Consider the following 27,594-nt stretch of genomic DNA (forward strand, 5'->3'; position numbering starts at 1 on the left):
CAAGGGCACAGTACCTTTAAAGGGAAGACCCATTGTTTCTGGGATTGGCAGTATCTGCCAGAATATAGGTACCTACATTGATCACATTCTAAGATCATTTGTGATATCCCTTCCATCGTATATCAGGGATACTATGGACTTGTTACGCAGATTAGAGGGGATCTCTATTGAATCTGGGTCATTTCTGGCAAGTATCGACGTGGAGTCACTGTACTCCTCCATCCCACATGATTGTGGGATGCGGGGGGTACGGTACTTCCTGAGTACGAGAGGACAACAATTTGTTCCTCATAATGAGTTTTTGCTTACCCTTCTTGAATATGTCCTCAATAACAACTACTTTCTTTTTGACGGGAAGGTCCTCCACCAGCTCAGGGGCACTGCTATGGGTAGCCCGTGTGCACCTAGCTACGCCAATCTGTTCCTGGGCTGGTGGGAGGACACTACCGTATTCACTGAGGCAAATGAACATTTTACCGTCTATATTGACCTTTGGGTCCGTTATATAGACGATGTATTTGTTTTGTGGAAGGGTGACCGAGATACCTTTCACGAATTCATGGTATCATTAAATCAGAACAACCTTGGTTTGAGGTTTACATCAGAATTGGAGGAAAAAAGTCTCCCGTTCCTTGATATCTTGATTTCTAAAAACAATCGTGACGGTCTGGATACTACAATCTTTAGAAAACCTACCTCCACAAATTCGGTATTAAGGTGGGATAGTAACCATCCATATTCCCTTAAAAAAGGTATACCAAAGGGTCAATACCTTCGTCTGAGTAGGAATTGCTCTGATGAGGCAGACTTTAGGATTAAAGCAAAAGACCTCAGACTCAGGTTTCTGGAGAGAGGGTACCCGGATCGGGTGCTGAGGGAGGCATATCAGCATGCAAGAACTCGGGTCAGGAATGATCTATTGACACCACGGAGGAGGGAAAATAATGAGGTTAATACCATCAGAATGGTCTGTGCGTTTGATAATGGGGCTGCACAGGTCAGAGCGGTCCTGAGTAAACATTGGGGCATCCTTGCAATGGATGAGGACCTGAAGGAGGCAGTGGGTACGGTACCCCAGGTGACCTACAGAAAGTGTCGAACATTAGGGGACCGACTGGTACACAGTCATCTCACCACACCGATTCAGTCCACTTGGCTGCCTAAGAGGCCCGTGGGCTGCTATAGGTGTAGTGGCTGTATTGCATGTGAATCAATACAGGTGGCCAAGGAGTTTTACAACATCCGTACACAGAAGACATATACCATCAAACAATTTATTAACTGTAAGTCCAAAGGGGTGGTGTATCGGGCTGTATGTATCTGTGGTATCTCCTATATAGGCAAAACCACCCGGGAACTGAGGAGACGGGTAGGGGAACACCTGGGGGATATCCGGAATCAGAGGGATACCCCCATTGCCAGACATGTGAACGTGGAGCATGGTGGAGACGTTAAAGCCATGGCCTTTATGGGAATTGACAAGGTGTCCCCACCACTTAGGGGAGGTGACTTTGATAAAATCTTGCTACAGAGAGAGGCAAGATGGATATTTGTGTTGGACACCTGCCACCCGCATGGACTCAATGAGCAGCTTAATTTTGGCTGCTTTTTGTAGGCCCTGGGGGTTTCTCATGGTCACCCCCGACGCACTGTCTCCCTGCTGATTATCATCCTTCTCTGTTTGTGATATTATTTATTCTTATGTGTATCCACATTATTGATAGGAGACACAATAGTGTCTGTACTGGTCCCTTGAAACAGTCATGATAAACAAAACATTTGCAAGCTTATGGTGCAGTATCACTATACTGCCCCTTGGTCTCCCTCTTCAGAATAAATCTGGGACCGATGGGCTATAACTTTTGTAATATATATCTGAATATTTCCAGTAATGAGGGATACATATATCCATTTTGGACAAACTTGATTAATCACTAATTTTCCTGCTGCCACTTTCAGCTATTAGCTGGTTCTTTTATGGGTATGTATATACCATACATTTGTTATCCCCTTTCCCTTCTCTACCCCTTCTACCCTCTTCCATCTATTGGATATGGGGTACGTGCGGACTGCATGCATATAATACTTGGTCTGGACATTTCCAGCCATGGAGGGTCCATGCAAAACATGAACTGGGTTTTGAATAAGGGTATGTAGTGACCCTGGGACATGTGCTGTGGTTACGTACGTTTCAAAACGTTAATGCGCTCCAGATGGTAACATACACTTATAACTATGTCTTGGGAGGCGCGGATGCGTCCCAGGCTGGAACGCATGTTTGCGGTTGTGTGCCGCGGGCTGGATGGATATTGCAGCGCACACACCTCAACGTCATAAGGTGCGTCCGTCTCTGGAACGCATATGACTAACGGCGCACCGGAAGTCGGTCGTCCAATATGGCGCCGGCACTTCCGGTTATCGGGCACGCTAAGTGTAAGCGGCGGCCGGATACAGGTCATCCATGTGAGCGGGCGTGTGTTCCAGAGACGTGGAACGCAGTGTGGCACAGCGATCTATTGGGGTATGTGACATAGGGGGTGTTCATCCTGGTTTTCACTTCCGGGGGGATATTGCCCATTATCTTCATAAATAGGCAGCGGGTGCTATATCTGGTTGACTCACCGGTTGTGGCACACGGCCACACAGAAATTTGTCTGATACCAGAGGACATACGGCCACTGCTGATATCCTCAAATTTTGGGTACCTGAGCTAAATTGTGCTCACGGACTTTATGGAACTCCCCTGATGAATCTCTGCAACTAGAGAAGAAACGCGTTGGGAGGCGCTTTTCACTAATATATCTGGCGGGGGGTGTCCAGTGTAGGGCTCATCTGGGCCTGTCCTTGTAAGGACAGGAGTTAATGCTGGGGCACGACAGGGGAATAGGTAACAAATCCCCATCCCCTTTCACATTGCTCCATCTTGTTACTGGACCCTCCCGGGCACCCTGAACCATCTATATGGGTACCTGAGTCTACAATTGGTGAGACACAACCAGTTTTTTTACCTGCACGGTTTTCGGCATGAGCACTTTGTTTATTATTTGTTTGTTCAATTTTTAATGATGACAGTAAAAGTTATGTTTTATATATAGGGGTTATACTCTTCTAGCTGAAATTTACAGATTCCCCAAGAGTTGTGCAATAGCCTGGTCATTGATAACTATAGCTATAGCTGTATATATTATTATTTTCAAGGTTAAAAACGATGCACTTCACAACACCGGGAAAGTGAATGCGATTTCTGAACTCTCATGCACATGCGGCTTATTTTTTCCATGCCTATTTGAACCAACAAGCCTTTTTTTTTAAAATCAGAAAGCGTGTAATTTTGTTCAGAGTTTAGGCAGCATTTTTCACGCATTCAAATGAATGAGACAAAAATGCAAATAAAAACACATCAAATGCACACGTACAAACATGCATGTTTTATGCAGCGTTTTCCTTACAACATTATGGTATTTGGAGCAGAAAAATCTGCTGTAAATACTCAACATGTGCACACAGCATGAGATAAATAGCTTTTTTCCTTGACTAGTGTATACTATATACATTTAGAGCCACTTTTTAGTTACATAAGTTGTAAAAGGGATTGTCATGGGCTAATGATGACCTATCCCTAGAGTATAGGACATCAATATCAAATCTGTGGGGATTTGACACCTGGCATCCCCAGGATAAGCTGATACCTGGGGCGGCAGACACAGTTTTTATATCAAGAACACCCTAGCTTCATACACTGTGTAGTGGCTGTTTTCAGGTACTGCAACTCAGATCATATTCATTTCAATAGCAGATGAGTACCTAAGAATGGACACTACACAGTTAGTGTTGAGCATTCCGATACCGCAAGTATCGGGTATCGGCCGATACTTGCGGTATCGGAATTCCGATACCGAGATCCGATACTTTTGTGGTATCGGGAATCGGTATCGGAACCATATTAATGTGTAAAATAAAGAATTAAAATAAAAAATATTGATATACTCACCTCTCCGACGCAGCCTGGACCTTACCGCTGTGAACCGGCAGCCTTCTTTGCTTAAAATGAGCGCGTTTCGGGCCTTCCATGACGTCACGGCTTCTGATTGGTCGCGTGCCGCTCATGTGACCGCCAAGCGACCAATCACAAGCCGCGACGTCATCCCTCAGGTCCTAAATTCCCTTCTAGGAATTTAGGACCTGAGGGATGACGTCACGGCTTCTGATTGGTCGCGTGGCGGTCACATGAGCGGCACGCGACCAATCAGAAGCAGTGACGTCATGGAAGGTACTGAACGCGCTCATTTTAAGCAAAGAAGGCTGCCGGTTCACAGCGGTAAGGTCCAGGCTGCGTCGGAGAGGTGAGTATATCAATATTTTTTATTTTAATTCTTTATTTAACACATTCATATGGATCCCAGGGCCTGAAGGAGAGTTTCCTCTCCTTCAGACCCTGGGAACCATCAGGGATACCTTCCAATACTTGAGTCCCATTGACTTGTATTGGTATCGGGTATCGGTATCGGCGGGATCCGATACTTTGCCGGTATCGGCCGATACTTTCCGATACCGATACTTTCAAGTATCGGACGGTATCGCTCAACACTATACACAGTGTTAGGTGTCGAGTTCCCACCGCTGCACAGGGGGAATCTCAAGTCATGTCCTCTGAGGTATCCCATTCTTCTTCCGCCGCAGAGGATCATGCTCAACAGAGACGTCAGTTCCAGTGTCTTGCTCAGGCTAATGCTGTACGTCTGGTTGATGCTGCTGTCCCAGGTCCAGCTATAGCAACCAGCATTAGTCAGCGGCGAGCAAACGCTCCAGGGACTAAGTACTGCTTTTCTCCATTTGAGCATGCCCGTGAGACGACCGCTCATTGGTGGTCAGAAGTCACATGCTTAGGTCCTCAAGCAGCTCGGATTGGGCCATCAGCAAGGTCCCGAAAGACTGCAGCTATAAAAGGATCGCACGGTCATGCACTAGTATATCCTATAATCGTGGTGTGTGTGCAAGCGTGTATGTCTCTGGTGAAAGCTCCTAATGATCCCCTACCCTTACCCACTGGTTGTGTATGTGAATAAGGTGATTGGAGTTGAGAGAGCGCCGAGTAGTGGCATTGCCTATGCGCCACCGTGCACACTTCACAATAGTTAGCGTCAGTTTATGGCGTACGCCAGTGCGACGCCGCGTGCACTCAGTGGGCTAAATCCTTCAGTTGGTGTTTGGTCGGTGGCGTTTGCCAGTGCGGTGCTGTGCACGATCTGTGCGCTAAATTTATCCAATTTCTTTAGGCATCGCAGATGCGACACTGAGCGCATAGTGGGTCTAGATAGACTACTACCAAGCGTGCTAGGGGCTGAGTCTTGTGACCTCATTTGCGCTAATCCTGCTGTGCCCTGTGACTGCCAACAAGGTGCAATATCTGTATACTGTGGCACAGAGGTTCTGTGGAGTAACAGAGCCCGTCGCAGTACACACCGAGTGACGGTTAACCCGCGTGTGTTTGGCGTTCACCCGCCATCTTGTTCCGTCATTACTGAGCAGCAGTGGACCCCGGGCTGTGAACGTACCTTATTACTATCCTTATATTTATTTGGTGCTTTCAGCCAGCCCTAACAAACAGTCCCTTTTATTTTCATGAGGTATTTGTTGCCATTTTTGTGCCAAACTTTTCAAAATGGTGCACGCATTTTGTGAATTTCGCACCAAGTTGAATATGGCCTACATTATTGCCTTCAACCCTTTCAGCGACTTTTTAAACCAAAAAATGTGTGAAAAACTGATGCATATTAAATCACTTCAGAGGGGACTGGAGTACATTTGTAAAAAATTTGTAACATTTCAAAAAGCTGCAAATGACATGAGGCAAAAACATCTATAAATCCTAAATTCTGGCCAAAGAATAGCAAAATAAAAAAAGGAGAAAAAATTAAAGCCAACCTAAAAAAAAAGCGCAAATGCAAAGATGAATAATGAACAACCAAAAAATGCACAAAACACTACAAACATGACAAAATAATTTTTGTATCTGCAATAATGAATCGAGCCCCATGTGCTGCTGCAGCAGCAGTATTAGCCATCAGATGATTGGTGAGAGTGCTCGGAGTCGGACCCACCGGTTTGATATTGATGACATATCTGTTGTGGATTCTGTTTGTGGGCTCCCTCTGGTGGTTACTGCTGGTACTGGGTGACTTTGGTGGGTTGCGGCCTTTGGTTTCCATCTGTCCATCAGAGGCTGGGTGTTTCCTATTTTACCTGGCCTTTCTGTCATTTCCCTTGCCGGCTATCAATGTGTTCAGATGTGCTCTGTTTGGTTCCTGCCTACCTGCTCCCAGATCTTTCAGGATAAGCTAAGTGCTGATTTTCAGTTGTTTGGTTTTTTGTCCAGCTTGCTTAGAATGTCTCTTTGTTAGCTGGTTGCTCTAGTGGACTGAGGTTCTCCCCATGTGCCATGAGTTGGCACATGGGTTCTTGTAATCTCAGGATGGTTTTTTTGATTAGGGTTTTTTGCTGACCGCTCAGTCCCCTTTTGTGTCATTCTGCTTTCTAGTTTTCAGCGGGCCTCTATTTGCTAAAACTATATACATCATCTCTACGTGTGTGCCTTCCTCTCATTTCACCGTCAATACATGTGGGGGGCAACTATACCTTTGGGGTTAATTCCTCTGGAGGCAAGTGAGGTCTTTGTTTTCTCTGCAGTACTAGTTAGCTCTTAGGCTGGTGCGTGGCGTCTAGAACCAACGTAGGTACGCTCCCTGGCTATCTCTAGTTGCGTTTGTCAAGCGTAGGGCAGCGGTCAGCCCAGGTTCCATCACCCTAGAGCTCGTCCGATATTTATTATTACTTTGCTTGTCCTGTGCTATCCCTAGCCATTGGGGATTCATGACACATATCCTACGGGGAAATTTTTAAAGGGAATCTGTCACCACATTTGACCTATCTGAACGATTAACATGGCATATAGGTTATAGAATGCTGAAAACAGTCCTCCCTTTGTGTCTCATATCAGCTGTGTTGTTGCTGAGAAATCATCTTTTATCACTTTATATAAGTGACCTCTTCCAGGCTCCAGGGTGGATGGTGCCTGGAAATAACTCTGCCTCCAGAGCTTATATTACATGTAGGGGAGTTACCAGTGTGAGACAAGTAACTAACACAGAACTGGAGAAATGAAATTGGTCTTCTACTCTTCTTGCAAACACATTTTTGCTTCTCTATCAGCTCTGCTGTATTGTAACAATATTGCAGCCCTGACTGCCTCTGAGCTGGAAACTGAAGCTGAGAGGAACCTGCAGATGTGTCAGGTAATCACACACTGTTAGGGCTAGCAGAATGCAGCGAGTAAATATAGATGTTTATTATTGGTGCGTTCGCAGCTTGGGGTCCACCGTGCAGGAGGAACTTGCTGCTAGTGAAAAGTGGCACTATTTGGCGGTATAAGCTAGCTCTGTTACTTCACAGAGTCACCGTGAAAGGAAAGCACTGTGCCCTGTTAGACTCACAGGAGCACAAGCTAACTGCCGAACTGATAGCAGTCAGTGGTCATGCAAACACACAATCTCCTCATCAGAGGAGCCGGTATTCTAGGGGCTTATTTCAGCCAGGTCCCTGAATACATACACAACACACAATCTCCTCACCGGAGGTGCCGGTATTCTAGGGGTTTATTTCAGCCGGGTCCCTGAATACATACACAACACACAATCTCCTCACTGGAGGTGCCGGTATTCTAGGGGCTTATTTCAGCCGGGTCCCTGAATACAATCACACATAACCACACTGGCGCAAAGCACATAACTTAGATTGATACTATCACATGGCCGTGCGGTCATGCGAACCTTTTATAGCTGCAGCAAGTACAGGACCTTCCCAGAAGGACCAATGGGAGGCTGCCACAGAAGTTGAGCACCTTCAGGACCTTCCTGGAGGACCAATGGGATTTGCTGCAGTATCTAAGCATGTGACCCTTGATCTCCAATGAGAGATCTTACCCTGGGCATGCTCAGAAGGGGAAAAGCAGGACTTAGTCCCTAAAGCGTCTGCTCGCCGCTGCCCAGTACTGGCTACAATGACAGAAGCTGGAAAGGCAGCAGTAACCCTTTGCACAGAGTCAGACTGAGCGAGATGCTGGGACTGACGTCTCCGCTGAGCAGGCTCCACTGCGGCAGGAGATGGCCCGAGATTCCCCCTGTGCAGAGGAAGGAACTCGACCCCTAACACAGCTCTGCAGTGAGATCAGGAAAGCAGAGAGTGGCCATTACACATCACACTGGTAACCATTACACATCACACTGGTAACCATTACACATCACACTGGTAACTCCCCTTCATGTAAAATAAGCTCTGGAGGAAGAGTTACCTACAGGCACCATCTGCCCTGAAGCCTGTAAGAGGTCATTTACATAAAGTGATAAAAGATGATTTCTCAACGAGATATCTGATATGAGACACACAGTTAGGACTTTCAGCATTCTATAACCTGTATGCCCATATTAATAGTTTAGATAGGTCAAATGTGGTGACAGATTCCCTTTAATATTTAAGTCCCACAAAACTCCTTTAAAGATTTCTGCTCTGCCTAATAGAAGGGAGTACGAAGCAAAGGACACTAAATAATGTACATAACCCTAATATCACATTGATAAACGAGTTGTTATTGAGGGGACCCCCCAACTCAACAAGCTTTTACCTTTCATGATGCTAATAGGTTCTCGCGCTCTGAATGCAGACAAGAATGTTTCTATTCAATAACTGGAAGCAAAGATCTTAAAATGTAGAATTCAAATACGTTATAAAAATTGCATAATTTGTTGAATATATTAAGCATTACATTAATATAAAACTAGAAAACGTTTTAAATGAATGAATGTCTTACTATTATTATCTACATCCTTTGCATATATTCAGAAAACAAGTTTCTTGCCCTGCTAGCAATGGAAAAGCAAAATTTATGACTACCTCAACCTATAATTTAGAATTACACTAAATATATGTTTACAAAAAACAAAGAAAGGTATTCCCTACCTTTATCGCACTGGCTTATCCTATAATAAAGTCTATTATTCACTTTAATTGCTGGACTTTCGTTTTGTTTTTTTCTTTGTTTTTTTGTTGCTATGTTTACCGATCATGTCCAATGATTGTGTCCATGTAAGCACGTAGCATATTTATATGCCCATAGTGGTTTTAATTTATTTATGATCTACGGCTATGTACCACATGTGCTTTGTACCTTTTAGGTTTTCTTTAAATATATGTTTGTTGAGTTGTTCACCGCTGATTATAATAAATGGAGATGGTTCTTGTGCATGTGGTAGTGCTTACTACTGGGTGAGATAAATGTATAATCATGGCCCACAATTAATGTGCTTCCTATTATTGGGTGCCTTATATCTTCTTTTTGCTTTTTTACTTTACCTTCAGAGAATGTATTTTTAAGAGTTTGGTTCCGTTCAAGGAAATTCACTTAAACTGAAAACTTATTCTAATACCATAATGATTACAGAGTTTCTCAGCGAGCGCTCACCGCTCTCACATATAATGGAAAACTCGGATACTGGAGGGCAAATCTGAACAGTTGTTAAATTCATAGATGATAAGACATGAGAAATGATCCTATCTAAAGGATCAAATCTATGTGACGTGTTATCACATAACTTGGCTGAATACAGGAAGAATCTGAGAATGATGTGCAGACAATCTTCCAAGATTTCAGATATTGAAAGTGCTTCCCTGCCCTGAAGTGTTATGGAGCTAACTGTTTTATGTAGACAATTGAATTAGGAAAAGGATCTGCTATTTTTTCCAGAAACAGACCCTCTGGCATTAAGCTGCACACAAATTCACATAAATGGTGCAAAGCTGCAATTACAGTCACTGTCAATGGATAAAAGTGGTGCAGGTTTTGGAAATAAAAGTAAACCACTTAATTTCTCTTCCCAAACATCCCTTTAAGGAAAAAAAGTAAACCACTTAATTTCTCTTCCCAAACATCCCTTTAAGGAAAAAAAAGATAATTGTTTAAAACGGTTTTCTCATCTTTTTAAAAGCGTAAAATTGCACAATGCCTGTAAAAACAAGAAACTGTGCAATTTTTTGTTAAAAATCCTCTGCGTTCTCAGGAATTAATTCTGTGTACAAATCATTGCCAAGGTGACCGACCACCTCAGAAAAGGATGGTCTCCTAGTCAAAGAGCACTCACTTACAAATTGTTTGCGCTGATTGCCAGATCTGGCAGATTCAGTGCCCCTGCTCTTCTTCCTTGCTGACAGAGGCAATGTTGCCTCTGTCAGCAGCATGGGAGAACGCACAGTTCGGGACAGTGGTTCAGCCATGAACAATCTGCCAATCTTCAGGAGCAAACAACTATCTGCCAAGCAGGAAGGCAGGAGATAGGGGAGCACAGTGCTTCTGAAGATAGAAACATGAGACAACCCCTTCATACCATCATGGAAGCAATGGTATGCCAAAAAGAAATAATAATAGTAAGTATCTAATGTTTTGTTATGTGAAGTGGATGAAGGACAATGATTTTTAAATGGGAAGCAGATTACGGTCTACACCCAACACACAAGGAAGCAGGGGGCTATGGTAAGCCACCAAATAGTCCTGCTGTAATTTCTGATCTCTCCCAACAGGAACAAATCTGCTAATTCAGTCACAGTTGTGTTCTGTGTGTCTGCATGTACTGTGTAGGGAATCGTCGTATATGCAGTTTCTTTATAAGTCATGTAGAAGTAATAGAATTAATTTATTTAAGCCTGCACATAAATGTGCTCTCTCCCACTTCATAATGTAAGTATGTCCCCCAGGAATCACTGCATGTTGCTCAGTAAAATGTGTTGAGTGTTACAAGATGTTTTGCCTGAATGATTAAAAGTACAAAAAGACCAGCAGAAAATGTATGGCATATTGATTGGCTATGCAATGACTTCATTATTGAGATCTTCATCAATCCTGAGGAAGAAAACACTTCATGAACTGGGCGGATGGAATACTCCTTTATAGAAGTTACCGCAAAAATATTAATCTGCACATGTTGCACCAATGATACGTCCGTCCCTGGTCCTAGGGGTACTGTATATATTAATTATTTGACCACTAATTTACATTAAGGATAACGGAAAAAAATTGGAGTCTGGCTCAACAGGACTGGATTTTCCTTTTCTTTTTATTTTTCAAAAGAAATTATAGTTCATACAAAAGAAAAATGTACATGGGCGTCATGAGTAAGACTGCTTAGTGCAGTCGAAACGCGTCGACTGGGTCATGTCGACCATGTACATTTTTCTTTTGTATGCACTATAATTTGTTTTGAAAAAGAAAAGGAAAATCCAGTCCTGTTGAGCCAGACTCCAATTTTTTCTATTTTCCTTGATGTGAGGCTAGGGCGAGGCCGATATCTGAGCCCCAGGTGGATGAGCATAGAGCAATTGGGTGAGCTGGAATAAAGTTTTTATAAATACTAATTTACATTGTCTGATCTCTTGGGTCAGCCATGTAAGCAGCACTGAATGTACAGAGCACAAAATCCCAACGCAGTATAGCAGCAGTTATATTTCGTGCAGCCAACTAATTGGATGCACAATCATGTCTCCCTATGTGCGTACAAGTGGTGAGACCTCCGTAAGGCCCCTATTACCATCTACACACTAAAAAAGTCAACAAGAGATATTACTTCCATGCTCAGATACGTCACTGTTTTGTGACTGATAAAAAGTAAGTTTCACATTTTCAATAAAAACATCTTACAGGATGAATGTTTCACGTTGCCGGCCTGTATTCTGCCATACCATTTTACTACATTACTACTTACAACCTCTGAGTCATTTCTACAGAATGAAATATTCATTTAATGGCCCAGATGATGTTACAGATCGAGCAGGCCCTTCTCCTTTAGCATGCCAAGATATAATGTGTATTCTTGCCATCTGTGCATTCCACACATCTATAGCTAATATGATGAAAACACTTTGTGAGAAAGAAAAAATAAAGACAAAACAAACAGCAATCGAAACATTACACCACAATAGATAACAGTTGTTGTGAAATTCAAGAGGGAATGATTTGTGCTTGAAAGCAGAAAAAAAAAAAGAAACCACATGAAGAAGTTCAGGAAACTCAGCTAGGGTCAATTCCAGAAAACTCTGCCTTCCATATGTGATGTGAAATACTAGCGTTAATGAGAAGCAGAGGCTTCACAAAAAGCGCACTTTACTGGTCCTGCCAAAACCACATATAAGGGATTACTAGCCATGGTCAGCCTTACATATCGCGCAGCACAAAGGCTAAATGCTTCACATAGCAGGGATGACTTCATCCACAGCTGACTGCTGTCTCCAGTCGAGGAGAGTAAAATTCCAGCATTTGCCTGTACCACTGACAAGGGCTGCGCTTCTGCCAAGTTGTAGGAAATTCGAGTAAACTTTTGGCTTTGCAGTGAAATACCGTAGTAGAAATCGTTGTCACACCCAGGATTAGAGCACATGTCCCAGAGTGACTTACTGGTAGAGAACACTTTTCTAGGAACACTTTTACCCCGCAGGTCTCGTTTGCGTACATCAATAAGCAACAATATATTTACATCCACATTAATAACGGCAATCAATCAATTGAAAGGGTATATTTTTATTCACATTCTTCTACAGAAAACTCTGTGCAACTGGGACCTCCGATAACTGTCAGAATTAAAGGTCTCTTCCATGTGCCATGCTCCTTCTGCACATAGCTTGGAAAGTTCTGTATCACACAGCTAGCTTGGACTCTATGAAGTTTAAAGGGCATCTGTCAGTAGGATCAACCCTCCTAAGCCGTCCGCATAGGCATGTAGGTCATAAGAAGCTGAATCAAGTGATGTCTTGAAATCTGTAATCTAACGTCTCATTCCAGAGATATTCAGATTTTTCTTAATATGTAAATGAGCTGTTAAGATCTTGCATGAAAATCTGCCTCCAGAGCTTATTTTACATATAAGGGGGCGTTGCGAGTGTGAGACATGCAATGAGTGACACTCTGCTCTCCTGATCTACATGTCTCACACTGGTAACACCCCCTTCAGCTAAAATAAGCTCTCATTCTCATGCTGATAAATGTCTGGCCCATAGATCTTAACAGCTCATTGACATATAAGAAAAAGTAGGATTTTCTGGAATGAGACATCAGATTGCAGATATTAAAGTATTGTTTTATTCAGCTTCCTATGACCTGCGTGCCCATATAGACGGCTTCATAGTTGATTCTACTGACAGATTCCCTTTTTTGCTAAGTTCCCACAATGAGTGTTTGGTGAGTTTTTGATGTTGCAGATTTTCTGTAGCATTTCTTCACGTAGCAGGTAAATTAGGTTACTTTTGTTTTTTTCAATGCATTTTTCAGTGGTTTATTTTTTTACCCGCATTTTTATTGTGAATTTGATGCTGCGTTTTTTTACTCATTTTGGAATATTTTAAACATAGATGATTCTTTATACTTCCTGGTATTTAGATTTACTATCACTTCATTGATAAAGTCATGTGTGGGTTACATGCGTTTTTAGAGTGTTTTGGTTAGAAATGTACTAAAAACGCATACCAAATTTTTCAGACTATAAAATGTACTTTATTCCTCCAAAAATGTGAAGGAAAATGGGGGAGCGCGTGTCAAAGTTTGGATGTACAGGCTCTGGCTGTGGTGGGGAGGTGGGGGAGTGGCAGCAGCGGAGCAGCGGATCACAGGAGGCAGGAGCCGGCTGCTGACTCCTGTGACTGCTTCTAAAGAGAAATGAATAGTCACTGCATTCCATGCCCGTGGGAGTGGACTGTGGTGACTATTCATTTCTCTTAAGTAGCAGCACCCGAGACCACCGGCAGCAGCAGGAAGGCTCCGGCTGACACTGCTGCTCGCTATTAAAGAGCAATTAATACTCACTGTTCTCCACGCACACAGTCAGGGCCTACAGAGAAGTGAGCATTCTGACAGCTGTCCTTTGGCTTGCAAGCAGCGCATGACATCCCTGCTATGCGCTGCTTACAAGCATAAAGCAGCTGCTGGCATCAGAACAAAACGCTGTGAGGGAGAGCCGGGAAGGTAAGTGTAATGGTTTGGTTTTTTGATATTTTTCTGATGGGCTAAGCATACCAGTATGAGTTGTGAATGTCAATCATACCAGGATAAGGATGGGGCCATGCATACGAGGACGGGGATGGGGGACAATCATACCAGGATAGAGATGGGGCCATGCATACAAGATGAAATGGAGGCGCTGCATACCAGGATAGGGATGAGGGTGGCCATTCCTGCCAGGGTAGGGTTGAGGGGGACCATTCCTACTAGGATAGGGATGAGGGTGCCATGCCTACCAGGTTAGAGATAAGGGGGGCATGCAGACCAGGATAGGAATGAGGGAGACATGCATACCAGGGTAGGTATGAGGAGGCCATGCATATCAGGAAAGGGATGAGGGGGCCATGTGTATCAGGATGGGGATGAGATGACCAGATAAACCAGGATATTAAGTAAAGAATTGACCATATTTTTTGCTTCAACTTTTTCCCTAATTTCCTCCTCTAAAACCTAGGTGCATTTTATGGTCCAGTATGTCTTAGGGCTGTCCCACACGTCCAGATAATTCCGGTACCGGAAAAAATCGGTACCGGAGTTATCCGTGTCCGTGTGTCCGTGAACACACGTAGGCAATCCGTGTGGCACACGTGCGGCAGCCGTGTGCCGCCTGGGTACCACACGGACCGTGCAGGAGAGACAGCGCTACAGTAAGCGCTGTCCCCCCAGCATGGTGCTGAAGCCGCCATTCATCCGTTCTCTCCAGCGCTCGCTGGGGAGAAAGGATGAAAAGTCTTTTTTTTTTTTTTTGTTTTTATGTGTTTAAAATAAACTTTAGGGCATCCTCCCCCCTCCCACCCCCTGTGCGCCCGGCCGCCGGCATTAAAATACTCACCCGCCTCCCTCGACGCTTGCTCTCCGCCCCGCAGCTTCTCCTGCACTGAGCGGTCATGTGGTGCCGCCCATTACAGTTGATGAATATGCGGCTCCACCTCCCATAGGGGTGGAGCCGCATATTCATCACTGTAATGGGCGGCACCACGTGACCGCTCATACAGGAGAAGCTGCGGGGCGGAGAGCAAGCGTAGAGGGAGGCGGGTGAGTATTTTAATGCCGGCGGCCGGGCGCACAGGGGGTGGGAGGGGGGAGGATGCCCTAAAGTTTATTTTAAACACATAAAAACAAACAAAAAAAAGATTTTTCATCCCTTCTCCCTAGCGAGCGCTGGAGAGAACGGATGAATGGCGGCTTCAGCACCATGCTGGGGGGACAGCGCTTACTGTAAGCGCTGTCTCCAGCACGGCACACGGACTGCACACGGAAAACATCCGTGTGCGTTACGTGTTTTACACGGACCCATTGACTTTAATGGGTCCGTGTAATACGTGCGCTCCCACGAACACTGACATGTCTCCGTGTTTGGCACACGGAGACACGGTCCGCAAAAAATTAATGACATCTGCACAGATGCATTGATTTCAATGTGTCTACGTGTGTCAGTGGCTCCGGTACGTGAGGAAACTGTCACCTCACGTAACGGAGCCACTGACGTGTGAAACCGGCCTTATAGTCTGAAAAATACGGTACATGTTTATTTTTCTTTAGGGAAAATTCACAGATAAAATTCAGCATAATCACAAGAGATATTGATATATTGCCGAGTTCCAACATACACCGCAGATCCGTTTACAGTGAGTAAAAAAAAAAGCACAGTGGGCATGAGATTTCTATAAATCCCATCCACTTTGTTGGAACTGTAAGGCACAGCAAGAATTTTCAGCATCAAAAACTTACCAAAAGTTAATCACTGAATCTTAACCTTGTGGATAAATTTTGCACACATGGACAAAAATCTAACTTCTGCTATTCTTTATAAAGTGAAGTTAAATATTAGGCAGATCAGTCTTCCATGCAGGCCACTAAGGCCGGGTTCTCATATATCCAGGCCATCCGTATCAATTTGTCTCTCAACTGACGATAACTGATGTCAAAATGCTTTTGCACAAGTTTTTACTGTACACGGATGAGTTAGATGAAATAGATGCAACAACATATAGCGCTATCTGATACGGATCTTTGAAGGGGCCAGCACATCAACTGATGCTTCAGCCATATGTGATGTGTTCTTGTATCAGTTTGATTGTCACACCAGATAGAAAAAGACAGCATGGCCAGACATGTGGAAACCAGCCTAAGAAGCCACGGACAAGCTGTAGTTTACAGCAGAGGTGCACTTTATGATTCAACGGGACTTCTCTCATGTGCCAAGGACCAGTAAATATCGCTATGGTTATCTTTGTGAAAATAGTGTCGTAAAGCCATACGTTGTAGCCTTGCAATGCAAATGGTGAACTCCGTAGATCATCAGCAGATAAATTTGACATGTTGCATGTTTTCCATCTGCAAAACCGCTCAATATTCTCTGCAGCATGTGCATGAGATCTTTTAAAACACGTAGACATGTTTTTGATCTGAGCCATGTAACAAACTCGCCAATGAACTCTGATGCCATCTGCGTGTTGTCCATTTTTCACGGACTGTTTGATAGGAGAAGCCTGAGAAACCACAATAAGTTTTTTTCTTTCACAAGAAAAATTGGTGAAACTGATGGTAAAAACTGACCATATGCTGATAAAATTCTGACTCAAAACACTGATGAAAATCAATTAGAATGTTTGCGTACAAGAAAAAATACTGAAAGCACACTCCAGCTTTTTTTTTTTCTTTTTACTGCTGGAGTGGGCCTACTAATGTAAGCTCCATGCCCCTAGTCTTATGCTTACCATCCCTTCTCTTCTGCTGTTATCCGCACTGCTCCAGTCGGTCTTCAGCACTTTGTGACCTGCCAGATTGCTCCAGTGTTTGCTGGAGCAAGCCGGAGGTCATTTTTCAGTACATGTCTATAGACTTACACTGTGAGCTTGTGACCATTACTAATGACCATATCAAAAATAGAAAAAAAGACAGCGCCACAACGGACAGTGATAATAGTCTTACGTTTTTAATCTGCCTCCTGCAGATTAGGTAATTGGACCGAAACGTCGCCGCAGGAGGCAGATTAAAAACGTAAGACTATTATCACTGTCCGTTGTGGCGCTGTCTTTTTTTCTATTTTTGATATGGACTTGTAACCGGGTTGGACCCCCTGGTATATGACGCGCGCCATTATGCACATGGAGGCTATTTGAACATTGGGTGCGGTTTAACTTCTTTTTGGACTTGTTGCATTACTAATGACCAATCTGTCATGAGCTGTGGTCACAAGATAGTGGCGCGGGGCCGCTACAACCTGGGAAGAGCTGAAGACGGTGGATGGTGAGTAAAGCATTAGGTACATGGATCTCATGTTAGTGGCACCACTCCAGCGCTACAATAAAAAAAAAAATGCGGGAGTGGTCTGACTGAGCCCTAAGGCCAAGCAAAGGCATGTTGTAGCTAGCTTCTTTTAGCCAGAGCACATGTTCAGTGTGCTGCCCCTAGATCTGTATGTCAATACCATAACAAAATCCAAGTGGTTTATTGGAGCCTACCCAGTACAAAGTATTTGGGCCATATGCCTCAGGAGCCCCCTATTCTCCCCAGCTACACCCTTGGATTCACTTGACTAGATTTGTAACTACATTTTGGAATGGAGACAAGTGACATATTGGTTGTGCAGCTAATTTTGACCAGGTTTATTGCCCAGATGTTCTGGAAACACATCACTAATGTCCCACATCATTAGGCAAGCACGACATTCAATATATAAGCTAACTTTACATTAGCAGGTGGCCAGTTCCTAAATAATAAGGACGACAGCGATGCATAATTAAGCGTTTACAGGTCACATGAGGCTGAGGACATTTATATGTGGATTAATGGTATAGAGCAAGGGACGTGCCATAACTGACGCAGCCTCTTACAAAATTCACAAATATGTTTACAATAAATGGATGGATATAAAGAAAGAAAAAATACACAATAGTTTTTTTAACATATATAACGAAGTATAAATTCCTTATGCAATGCAATATTTTAATATATGTCTGCCCTCACACTACCTTGATCACAATTAGAGAAAAATACCGCATACATCACAATAAATTAGATTGAAAGCTGTGGCTCCTTACTTATACGTCCGAAGACAGTGACCGTGACACCAGCGCTGATTGGGTGAGGGGCTCACGCATCATAACAAACATACTTGAGCCCCGGGAACTCAAGTGCCGACATCGTTGGAACGGCGCTGGCACTGGAGTTGAGTATAAGTGTTTTTATTTTAACAGGGTAAACCATTCAAATTGACAATTGGTTGTCCTAGTAGTGGATTTTTAATTTCCAAAAATGTGTATAACACAGAAACAAAATATCAAAAAGCAAATATTTGACAGGTGGTTTATGCTGTGGTTATAGACAGTCATGCAATTTTTTATATATAATACTAACATTATAGAAAGAATTGACAAATGTGAACATGACCTAATGGTGCTGGGGACGTCCTCGCACAATACATAGCAGACCATTAACTAAATTCTAAAATATTGCCTCTCCACTTAGGAGGAGGAACTGACCTGTGCAAGGGAATGGATCAATTCTCTGTAACCTAAATTACTAGTCTTATTTCTAAAGCCTAAAACCTTTGAGGATTTATCAAGAACACATTTCCAGCACTGTATTGACTTTACTGGTTAAAAACATATTTCAAATACATTTTTCAGGGTGTTCATCACGTAGAGGCATTAGAGACTGGTGATCAAACCCAGACAGATTGTTTTGATTTTGCTGATAATAACATAGGAAGGCAACATGAATCATTATGAGAAAGACCACGTTTGACACTTCAAAGCTCCTGGAAATTAACATTGTCTCACAGGCACACAGCCATAAGTACAATTAAAGACTCACGCTGTCTGATGTTCAAATAAAAAATAAACTTGATGCGATTGATGAATACGTTTAATGTCTGCACAACAGAATTAAAACCCAATTCTAAACATTAACACTTGGCTCACAATTACTTGCCAAAAGGGGGAATTTACTATTGACGAGCATTTATTACCACTTACATAAGTAACCTGTAAAATTACAGTCCCTTCCGCTGTCCTCTTATAAAAGTAGTTCACTGCTGCGTTCTTGACACGTGCCATTTTTTAGTGTGTTTTTAAGCTGTGAATTGATGACGACCCAGTAACAGTCATTTCATCCACATATCTGTTTGTGACAAGCACCAAAGCCATCATTAGAGCTTCTATTAGGGATGTCACACAGTAGTTTTACTCCTCAATAAAAAAATATCTGTTAAGTTCTGCAGTAATGAAGAACCTGCAAATAGCTTCTTCATAGAGAAATAGTGCCACCTTTTTATTTAGTTTCTCAAGATGGCCTCTAAAGGGACATGCACACGAATACTTGGAGCTTCAACAATCGCCTGAAAATAATGACTGAAAGACTTTTACAATAATTTTGAGTGTAAAACCACTTTGCTATTCTTGTCTTCAGTGTTTTGAGCATTTTGTCCAATTCAGGTTTTAAAAAAACCACTTGGTTGGAAAAATGGGGCAGCACGGTGACTCAGTGGTTAGCACCGTATATGGTGGCTCAGTGGTTAGCACTGTAGCTTTGCAGCTCTGAGGTGCCGGGATCAAATCCCACCAAGGACAACATCTGCAAGGAGTTTGTGTGTTCTGTGTTTGTGTGGGTTGTGAGTCAAACAACAGAAAATGCATGTTACTTCTTTGAAGCAGCTTCTGATGAAATTCACTCCAAATTAGGCCCCGTCCAATCAGTAGGATGCAAATACCTTTTAATAACATTAAAAACCCGCTTCAGGAAATAAAAACCTCTACCGAAAGTGGTTTCCAGTAGAAAACGCATTGTTTTTCAACGTCTCAAAAAAACTCGACCAATACACTATGTCATGGATACTCAATGTTTTTGAAGAGGATTTTAGAGTGTTTCCACTCAGCTTTCGTTCCACCATGAGGGTATTTTCACAATGTCATATTCTATCATTTTTTGAGCTGTTCTGCTCTAAAAAAAAAAAAAAAAACACACCGGAAAAAGTGCTCACAAAATGCTCAAAACAATTGTCCTAATCATTTCTATGAAAAAATGACTTGTGTTCATGCTTTTCAGTATCCTTTTTATTTCTAGGCTTTTCAGGCGACTTTCGAGGTGAGAGCCTTCTGAAAAAGATCTTGTGTCCACACAGCCATCAAAACCAAAACTGAAAGCCGATAAAAAAACATTCAAAAGAATAAACATATGCAACTCTATGTAAAATCAACTTCCTGTGTATATTTTAGGCTTTTGAACGTCTTCTAACCAGGTTTAAAGTGGTTAAAAGAAGTGACATGTCCTTTCTTCTGTTGTTTTCTGTTAGGCCGGAGTCACACTAGAGAGGAATACGGACGAGTGCTACACAAGAGAAAACATCTCATAGCACTCGGACCAATGTTAGTCTATGGGGCAGCTCCCATCACCGTTTTTTTCTCGGGCCGTATCATACGTGCGAGTGAAATCGTAGCATGCAGCAATTTGCACCGCATATCGGCCAAGACTCGCCAATGCAAGCTAATGCGACCGTCCCAGCTGTAAACTACTGGGGAATGAATGAGAAGCAACCAGCACCAGTGACGTCAGCGCAGCCTCCCAGCCTGACCCGAGGTGAACTCTTGAGCTGGCTTTCTCTCTCTGGCGCAGAAAATTGCGCGGGAGCCTACGCCAGTTTTTTAGTAAATACATACAGCTCTCAAATTTTACACACACATAGTACTAACATTATTAGTGAGGGGCATATAAAAATCTAACTGTTCTGCAATGGTTTACTGTCTGTAAACCATGTGTCATATCCTGTCAGGTTCTGCAATTATTTCACAGAAGCCGACAAATGAATTATCAGCTATTCTGCTATCTATTTCTCTATGAAGTATAAAGATATATACAGTATATATGTGTGTCAATGACATATATATATATATATATACACATATATACACCTATTCTACGTGTATATATCTATTCTATTTTAACCTATTCTATACTGTATGCGGCAGATCATTTGCAAGCTTTTAATCTATCTATATATATATATATATATATATATATATATATATATATATTTATATGTTTTGAAGATTATTTGGTATTAAAAAGATGTTTACAGTTGTGTTTTACAATGCGATTTTAATATGAGCTTTTACATCGAGGGAACTGCTGTATTTTACATGTTAAAATCGCATTGCATACGGACGTCGCACTGTTACTAGATGCGAGGATATTGCATCCTCACATTGCAAACGGATTACATACAGATCACTGTTCAGGGAACAGTTGTGCGATTCCTGGACCGATTTTTTTATCCGGTAAGTGTGACTCCAGCCTTAGGAAGATATTCTGTACTTTACAATATAAGTCAATGAGACAGCTCAAAAGATGCCTGGACGAAGACTAGACGCTTTTGGAGTGTTTTTCCACTGGCGGTTTCTTAATTATACAATTGAGTAGAAAAAAAAATTAGAGGAAAACAACAGCTAAAAAGACCTCCCCAAAAATTCAGGATGAAAATAAGGTCTGGAAAAATGCTATGGAAATGACTGAAAAAAAGACTCAGGAAAAAAAAGCTCCATCCAGAGTTTCCTTAAATCCACTTTGCTATTTACATGAAGAGATACATTGAGCTTTTTTTTTATTTCCTGAAAGGCTATGTTCCTTTGATCAAGAAGTAGCAGCACTTTGGACACAGTATCCATATCTCTGCATTCTAACAAGCAGGTAAATCCTCATATGTTCACTGAACAATGCAGATTTACTGCATTCAGTACCTTAAGGGTACGGTGCCCACGGGATCAGTAGCTTTCTGGACCCAGTGCACTTGGGCTGCTTTCAAAACGCTGCATTGTACAGCACAAGCATAGTGGATGGGATTTATAGAAATTTCAATATCTCTGCAGAAGTAAACTTCCACAATAGATATGTATTAGATGATGAAAATCTGCATTGTTCAGTGAACACATACCGGTTTACCTGCGTGATTAGAACACAGAAAAATATGATACGTCCAAAGAGATGCTACCTCCTGATCGTGGGAATGTAATGAAAAGGTTTTGAAAAACTCATTAGGGAGAAAATGTATGTTATGTTTTTGAAGCAGATCTTGAAGGAAACCTTTCCAAACTAGGCCCTTTCCAATCAACAGGCTGCAAAAACAAGAATTATCATACTCATTTATTTTTAAAAACGACTTGCTGTTCTTATGTTCAGTCTTTTGATCTTCTTTTAACAACTTCAGGTTTTCGACAGATGCAAAGTGGTTAAAAGAAGTGACCTGACCATTCTTTAGGTGGCTTCCCCTTGGAGACCACTCACTAACTAGATTGTAAAAGACGTCACAAAGTGGGCTTAGGAAACAATCGAAAAGATGCAAAAAAAAAGACGCTTCAGGAAAAAAAAAGTTGGTGTGTCCTTATCGTCTTCCTCCTGAAAATTCAACGGGTTCGCATACATAAAAGACATTGTGTACACTTGACCTAAGAAAAAAACCTCTTCCAAAACTGTTCAAAATAACTTCAGAAAAAGAAAAACAACTCCAAAATGTAAGGTATGTGCACATGACGACTTTTTAGATGCTGGTGTGTCCAGCTAATTCTTCATGCAGAAGATGTGTCAAGAAATTGCAAACTTTTTTCTTGAAGCATCTTTTTGGTGCCTCTACCAGTGTTCTTGTTTTTTTTAATTCTACACAGAAATAAGGGAGCGGCTTCAAAGCTGCCTGGAAGCTCCAAGGAAAATTTTCAGGTCACTTATTTCATCCACTTTGTGTCTTTACGAGAAAGAAACGCAAAAGCCTAAATATATGCACAGCCAGTTATTTTTACATAGCAATGCACATGATCATTCTTTTTCAGGCGAGGTACAGAGAATACGTGCCTGACATACATGGTGTGAGCACATACTCTCAAGGGTATGTCTTCACGTTCAGGATTGCATCAGGATTTGGTCAGGATTTTCCATCAGTATTTGTAAGCCAAAACCAGGAGTGGGTGATAAATGCAGAAGTGGTGCATATGCTTCTATTATACTTTTCCTCTGATTGTTCCACTCCTGGTTTTGGCTTACAAATACTGATGGAAAATCCTGACCAAATCCTGAACGTGGAGACATACCCTAAGGGTATGTTTCCACGGTACGTAAACGCTGCTTGTTTGACGCTGCAGCGTCAAACAAGCAGCGTCCAGATGTTCCAGCATAGTGGAGGGGATTTTATGAAATCCCGTCTCCACTATGCGTGGAAACCCGCACGCGGAGGCCCTGCGACTCCGGACATGCTGCGCGTCTTTTTCAGAATGCAGCATGTCCGTACACCTTGCGGGGACACAGCGTCCCCGCAAGGCATATCACAGGGCCCTATGGCGAGGGGTGCGATGATCCCGGATGTGTACTGTACACATCTGGCACCATCGCGTCCCATTAAGGGGGCGGGGCTTAGCGCCGAGCGGCTTCGCCGCTGCGGCGATCCCGCCGGCGAAACGGACCGTGGAGACGTACCCTAAGGGTATGGGTATGTTTCCACGTTCAGTTTTGCTTCAGGCTTTGGTCAGGATTTTATGCAGGTAAAATCCTGACCAAAACTGCACCTGAGGTCACTGGCAGGTCACCTGCGGTGTACCTGCGTGTTTTGCTCATAGTAGCAACATGCTGCGTTTCGAAAAAACGCACCACGCATGCGTTTTCGCAGCAAAAACGCATGCGTTTTTTAACGCATAGTGGAGTCTGGATTTCATGAAATCCCATCCACTATGCTGTAACATCTGGACGCTGCGTTTTTGACGCTGCGGAAAAACGCAGCGTAAAAAACGCAGCGTTTCCTGAACGTGGAAACATACCCTAAGTGTCCACGTTCAGGATTGCATCAGGATTTGGTCAGGATTTTTCATCAGTATTTGTAAGCCAAAACCAGGAGTGGAACAATTAGAGGAAAAGTATAATAGAAACATATGCTCCACTTTTGCATTTATCACCCACTCCTGGTTTTGGCTTACAAATCCTGATGCAATCCTGAACGTGGACACATACCCTAAGGCCGTGTGTCCACGGTCAGTAAACGCTGCGTGTTTGACGCTGCGCAGAGCTGCAGCGTCAAACACGCAGCGTCCAGATGTTCCAGCATAGTGGAGGGGATTTTTTGAAATCCCGTGTCCACTATGCGTGGAAACACGCACGCGGCGGCCCTGCGACTCCGGACATGCTGCGCGTCTTTTCAGATCGCAGCATGTCCGTGTTCACACTTTTTTGTTAACTATATAATTCCACATGTGTTAATTCATAGTTTTGATGCCTTCAGTGTGAATGTACAATTTTCATAGTCATGAAAATACAGAAAAATCTTTAAATGAGAAGGTGTGTCCAAACTTTTGGTCTGTACTGTATATCGGGGTTTCCCTTTAAATCTTCGAGTGACGTAATTCAGATCAAACCCCCGAGGGTGGCACTCACTATAATGAGGCAGTAGAGTTACTCTGGACTCCGTCTGGCCTCTGTTTATTGGTGTCCTTCTTTTCAGAGGTGCAGAAAACTGTGGAAAGGGTATTTTTCTGCACTCCTAATAAAAATACGGACAATGCCGGATCACAGACCAGACGACGTCCACAGTGCCTCCATCTGCCTCATTATAGGAAATCTTCCGCCGTGGGGTTCCATCTGAATCCCGTATTTCAGAGATTTTCACGGAAACCCCGGTGTAAGCGTTCAGCAAAGGATAAATGTGCGCTGAGCCTTACTGCGATCTTTGGGATCAACAGCAGGTGAAGAATTGATTTTATTTCTTTTTTACGCCATTCCTTGTGCGATATAAGTGATTAGGTGACTTTATTCTTCGGGTCGGTGCAATTACAGCAATACCAGATTTATAACAGATTTTTACCTCTGGCTGCTGTCACACTATAAAATACGCTTTTTTTTTGTTTTCAAAAACTAGTTTTTTGCATCACCATATTTTGAGAGGTATCATTTTTCCATATTTCAGCCGACAGAATCATGTGAGGGCTTGTTTTTTGTGGGACAAGTTGTTGTTTCTATTGGTACCATTTTCGGGCACATAACATTTTTTGATCGCATTCTATTCCTATTTTTTAGAAGCAAAATAAACAAAAACCAGCAATTCAGGAATTGTTTTTTGAGCTTTTTTTTAATGCTGTTCCGAATGTGGTAAACTTGATAAGAAAGCTTTATTCTTCGGGTCAGTGTGATTATAGTGATACCACATTTATATCTTTTTTTTATCTTTTGGCGTTTTACATAATAAAAACTATTTTATACAAAAAATAATTATTTTTGCATCGCATTATTCTGAGAGCTATAACTTTTTTATTTTTCCGCTGATTGAGCAGTATGGGAGCTTGATTTTTGCGGAACAAGACAGTTTCAGAGATACTATTGTTATTTAAATTTTTTTTAGATCGCGTTTTATTCCACTTTTTGTTCGGTGGCATGATGATAAAGCATAGGTCGGGTCGTTCCAGACGTGGCAATACCAAATATGCGTACTTTTACTGGTTTTTTTTACATACGGTATATTATTATTTTTATTTTGTAATTTTAAAAATATATATTTTTACAACTTTTTTCACTTTTTTTTTTACTGGGACTTTCACTTTCTGCTGTCAGTTATAGGGTTTAGCAATGCAGGAATGTTGCTATACCTTATAAATGTCAGTGCTGCAGACACAAGTTTGTTAGGTCATGCACTGCTCATGATCTAACCAACTTGATAGTGCCTGGTGACCCGGATGTTGTCATGATGACACTGAGTCACTCTGGCAACGATCGGGACACCGCAATGAGTCGCGGGGTCTCTGATCCAAGTGCAGAGGGGCTTTCTTCCCATCTGCCTGCTCTCCTAATGCTGCGATCGCACAGATTGCAGCACTTGGGTGTTAAATTGCCAGGAGCGGTGCCCTCACCACTGGCACTAAGAGTTGGGTGTCAGCTGTAGGAATCAGCTGCCACCCGGCGGCGATCACCGGCGCTCAGCCCTCTGTGCGTGGGCAATCACCATGACGTACATGTACTGCACTGGTCGGGAAGACCTTCCCAATCATGATGTACATGTACCGTAAATGTCAGGAAGGAGTTAATGTTTGTATTAGGCCTCCTTCACACATCCATTTTTGTATCCATATGCGGTCCATTTTTTAAGGACTACAAATACGGACACAGGCACACCCATTGTATTTAGTGGTGGTGTGCACATGTTAGGTCCATGTGAAAAACCAGCAGACATGTCAATTTTTTGCGCAGCACGGACAAAATGTGTGCGGCACACGTGCACACTGATGACACACGGATAACATCTGTGTTTCATAAGTAAGACAGATACTGGCGCCAGGGAAAAAGCGGTACAATTTACGTTGATCCCAGGCGCCATGTGCTGAAGGCAGCTCTCATCTTCACCTGGTCTCCCTGAGATCAGTTCGACAATCATGGGAGTTGTATTCAGCACCCTCTGTGTACATCGGGTGTAAAATTAAGAATTAAATTAAACAAATGGCGTGGGCTCCTGCATAATTTTCATACCCAGCAGAGAAAAAGCCCATGACTAGGGGGCTGATGTTACTAATTTGTGAAAACAGACAATATCCCACAGGGTTCCCAGGCTATTAACAAAAGCTTACAGCTATTTGCTTAGCCTGTACTGGTGAGTTTATGGGAGACATCAGCAAAAAAATTACGTAGGCTTCCCCTATAAATTCTAACCAGCAAAGGCTTGTGAGGCAGTGACTGGTGTTACATGTGAGGGTCACTGTATGTTTCCCCCAGGATGCACACGTATGGCGTATTGAGGCTATGAGAGTGCATTGCAGTCACAGGCGTAGCTGTGGTTGCAATGCAGACTAAAGTGAGTATAGGTCAGAATGCTGTAGATAAGCCCCTGATGCCGGTGGCCGCAGCTCATATTCGATTTTGGGGGTGACAGACTCCCTTTAATAGCTTAGGAAGGGGCTAGGGATAATTCTCCCCCTCCCAGGCTACCAACATCAGCTCTCAGCCGCCCCCGAAATGGCGCATCCATAAGATGTGCTGAATCTGACGCTTAGCCTCGCTCTTCCCACTTTCCCTGGTGGGGTAATGGGCTGGGGTTAATGTCAGTTTTGTATTGTCAGCTGACATCAAACCCCAGGGTTAGTAATGGAGAGGCATCTATAAGACACCCCCATTACTAACCCCATAGTAAGTTTTGAAATACATGCACGGCAAGAATAAAATCCTTTATTTGAAATAAATACTCTGACCCTCTTTTTCCCATTTATTACTGTAAAAAAGAAAATAAAAAACATATTCCTCACCTGTCCGACAAGAAGATAATCCATTTGTCCCACGTGGTAATCCATCTCTGCTACATCTGGATGTCTTGATGAACTGTGGCATGATGGTAACATCAGCACCCAGCCATGGTCTTTCCCTCTGCTGGTTATCAAATTTACGCAGGAGCCCACGCTATTTTTTTAAATTTCATTCTTAATTTTACACTCAATGTACACAGCAGGTTCTGAATACAACTCCCATCATTGTCGCCTGGTTGCGTTGATCTC

General features: G+C 42.7%; 1 protein-coding gene across 3 annotated transcripts in view; it reads right to left on the minus strand.

Moving 5' to 3' along the window:
* The window catches only part of PCSK5 (proprotein convertase subtilisin/kexin type 5), a 738,778-nt gene that overhangs the window by 429,732 nt on the left and 281,452 nt on the right, over positions 1-27,594 (minus strand). The window lies entirely within an intron of this gene.

This window comes from Ranitomeya variabilis, chromosome 1 (assembly GCF_051348905.1).
Source record: "Ranitomeya variabilis isolate aRanVar5 chromosome 1, aRanVar5.hap1, whole genome shotgun sequence".
Classification (NCBI taxonomy): domain Eukaryota; kingdom Metazoa; phylum Chordata; class Amphibia; order Anura; family Dendrobatidae; genus Ranitomeya; species Ranitomeya variabilis.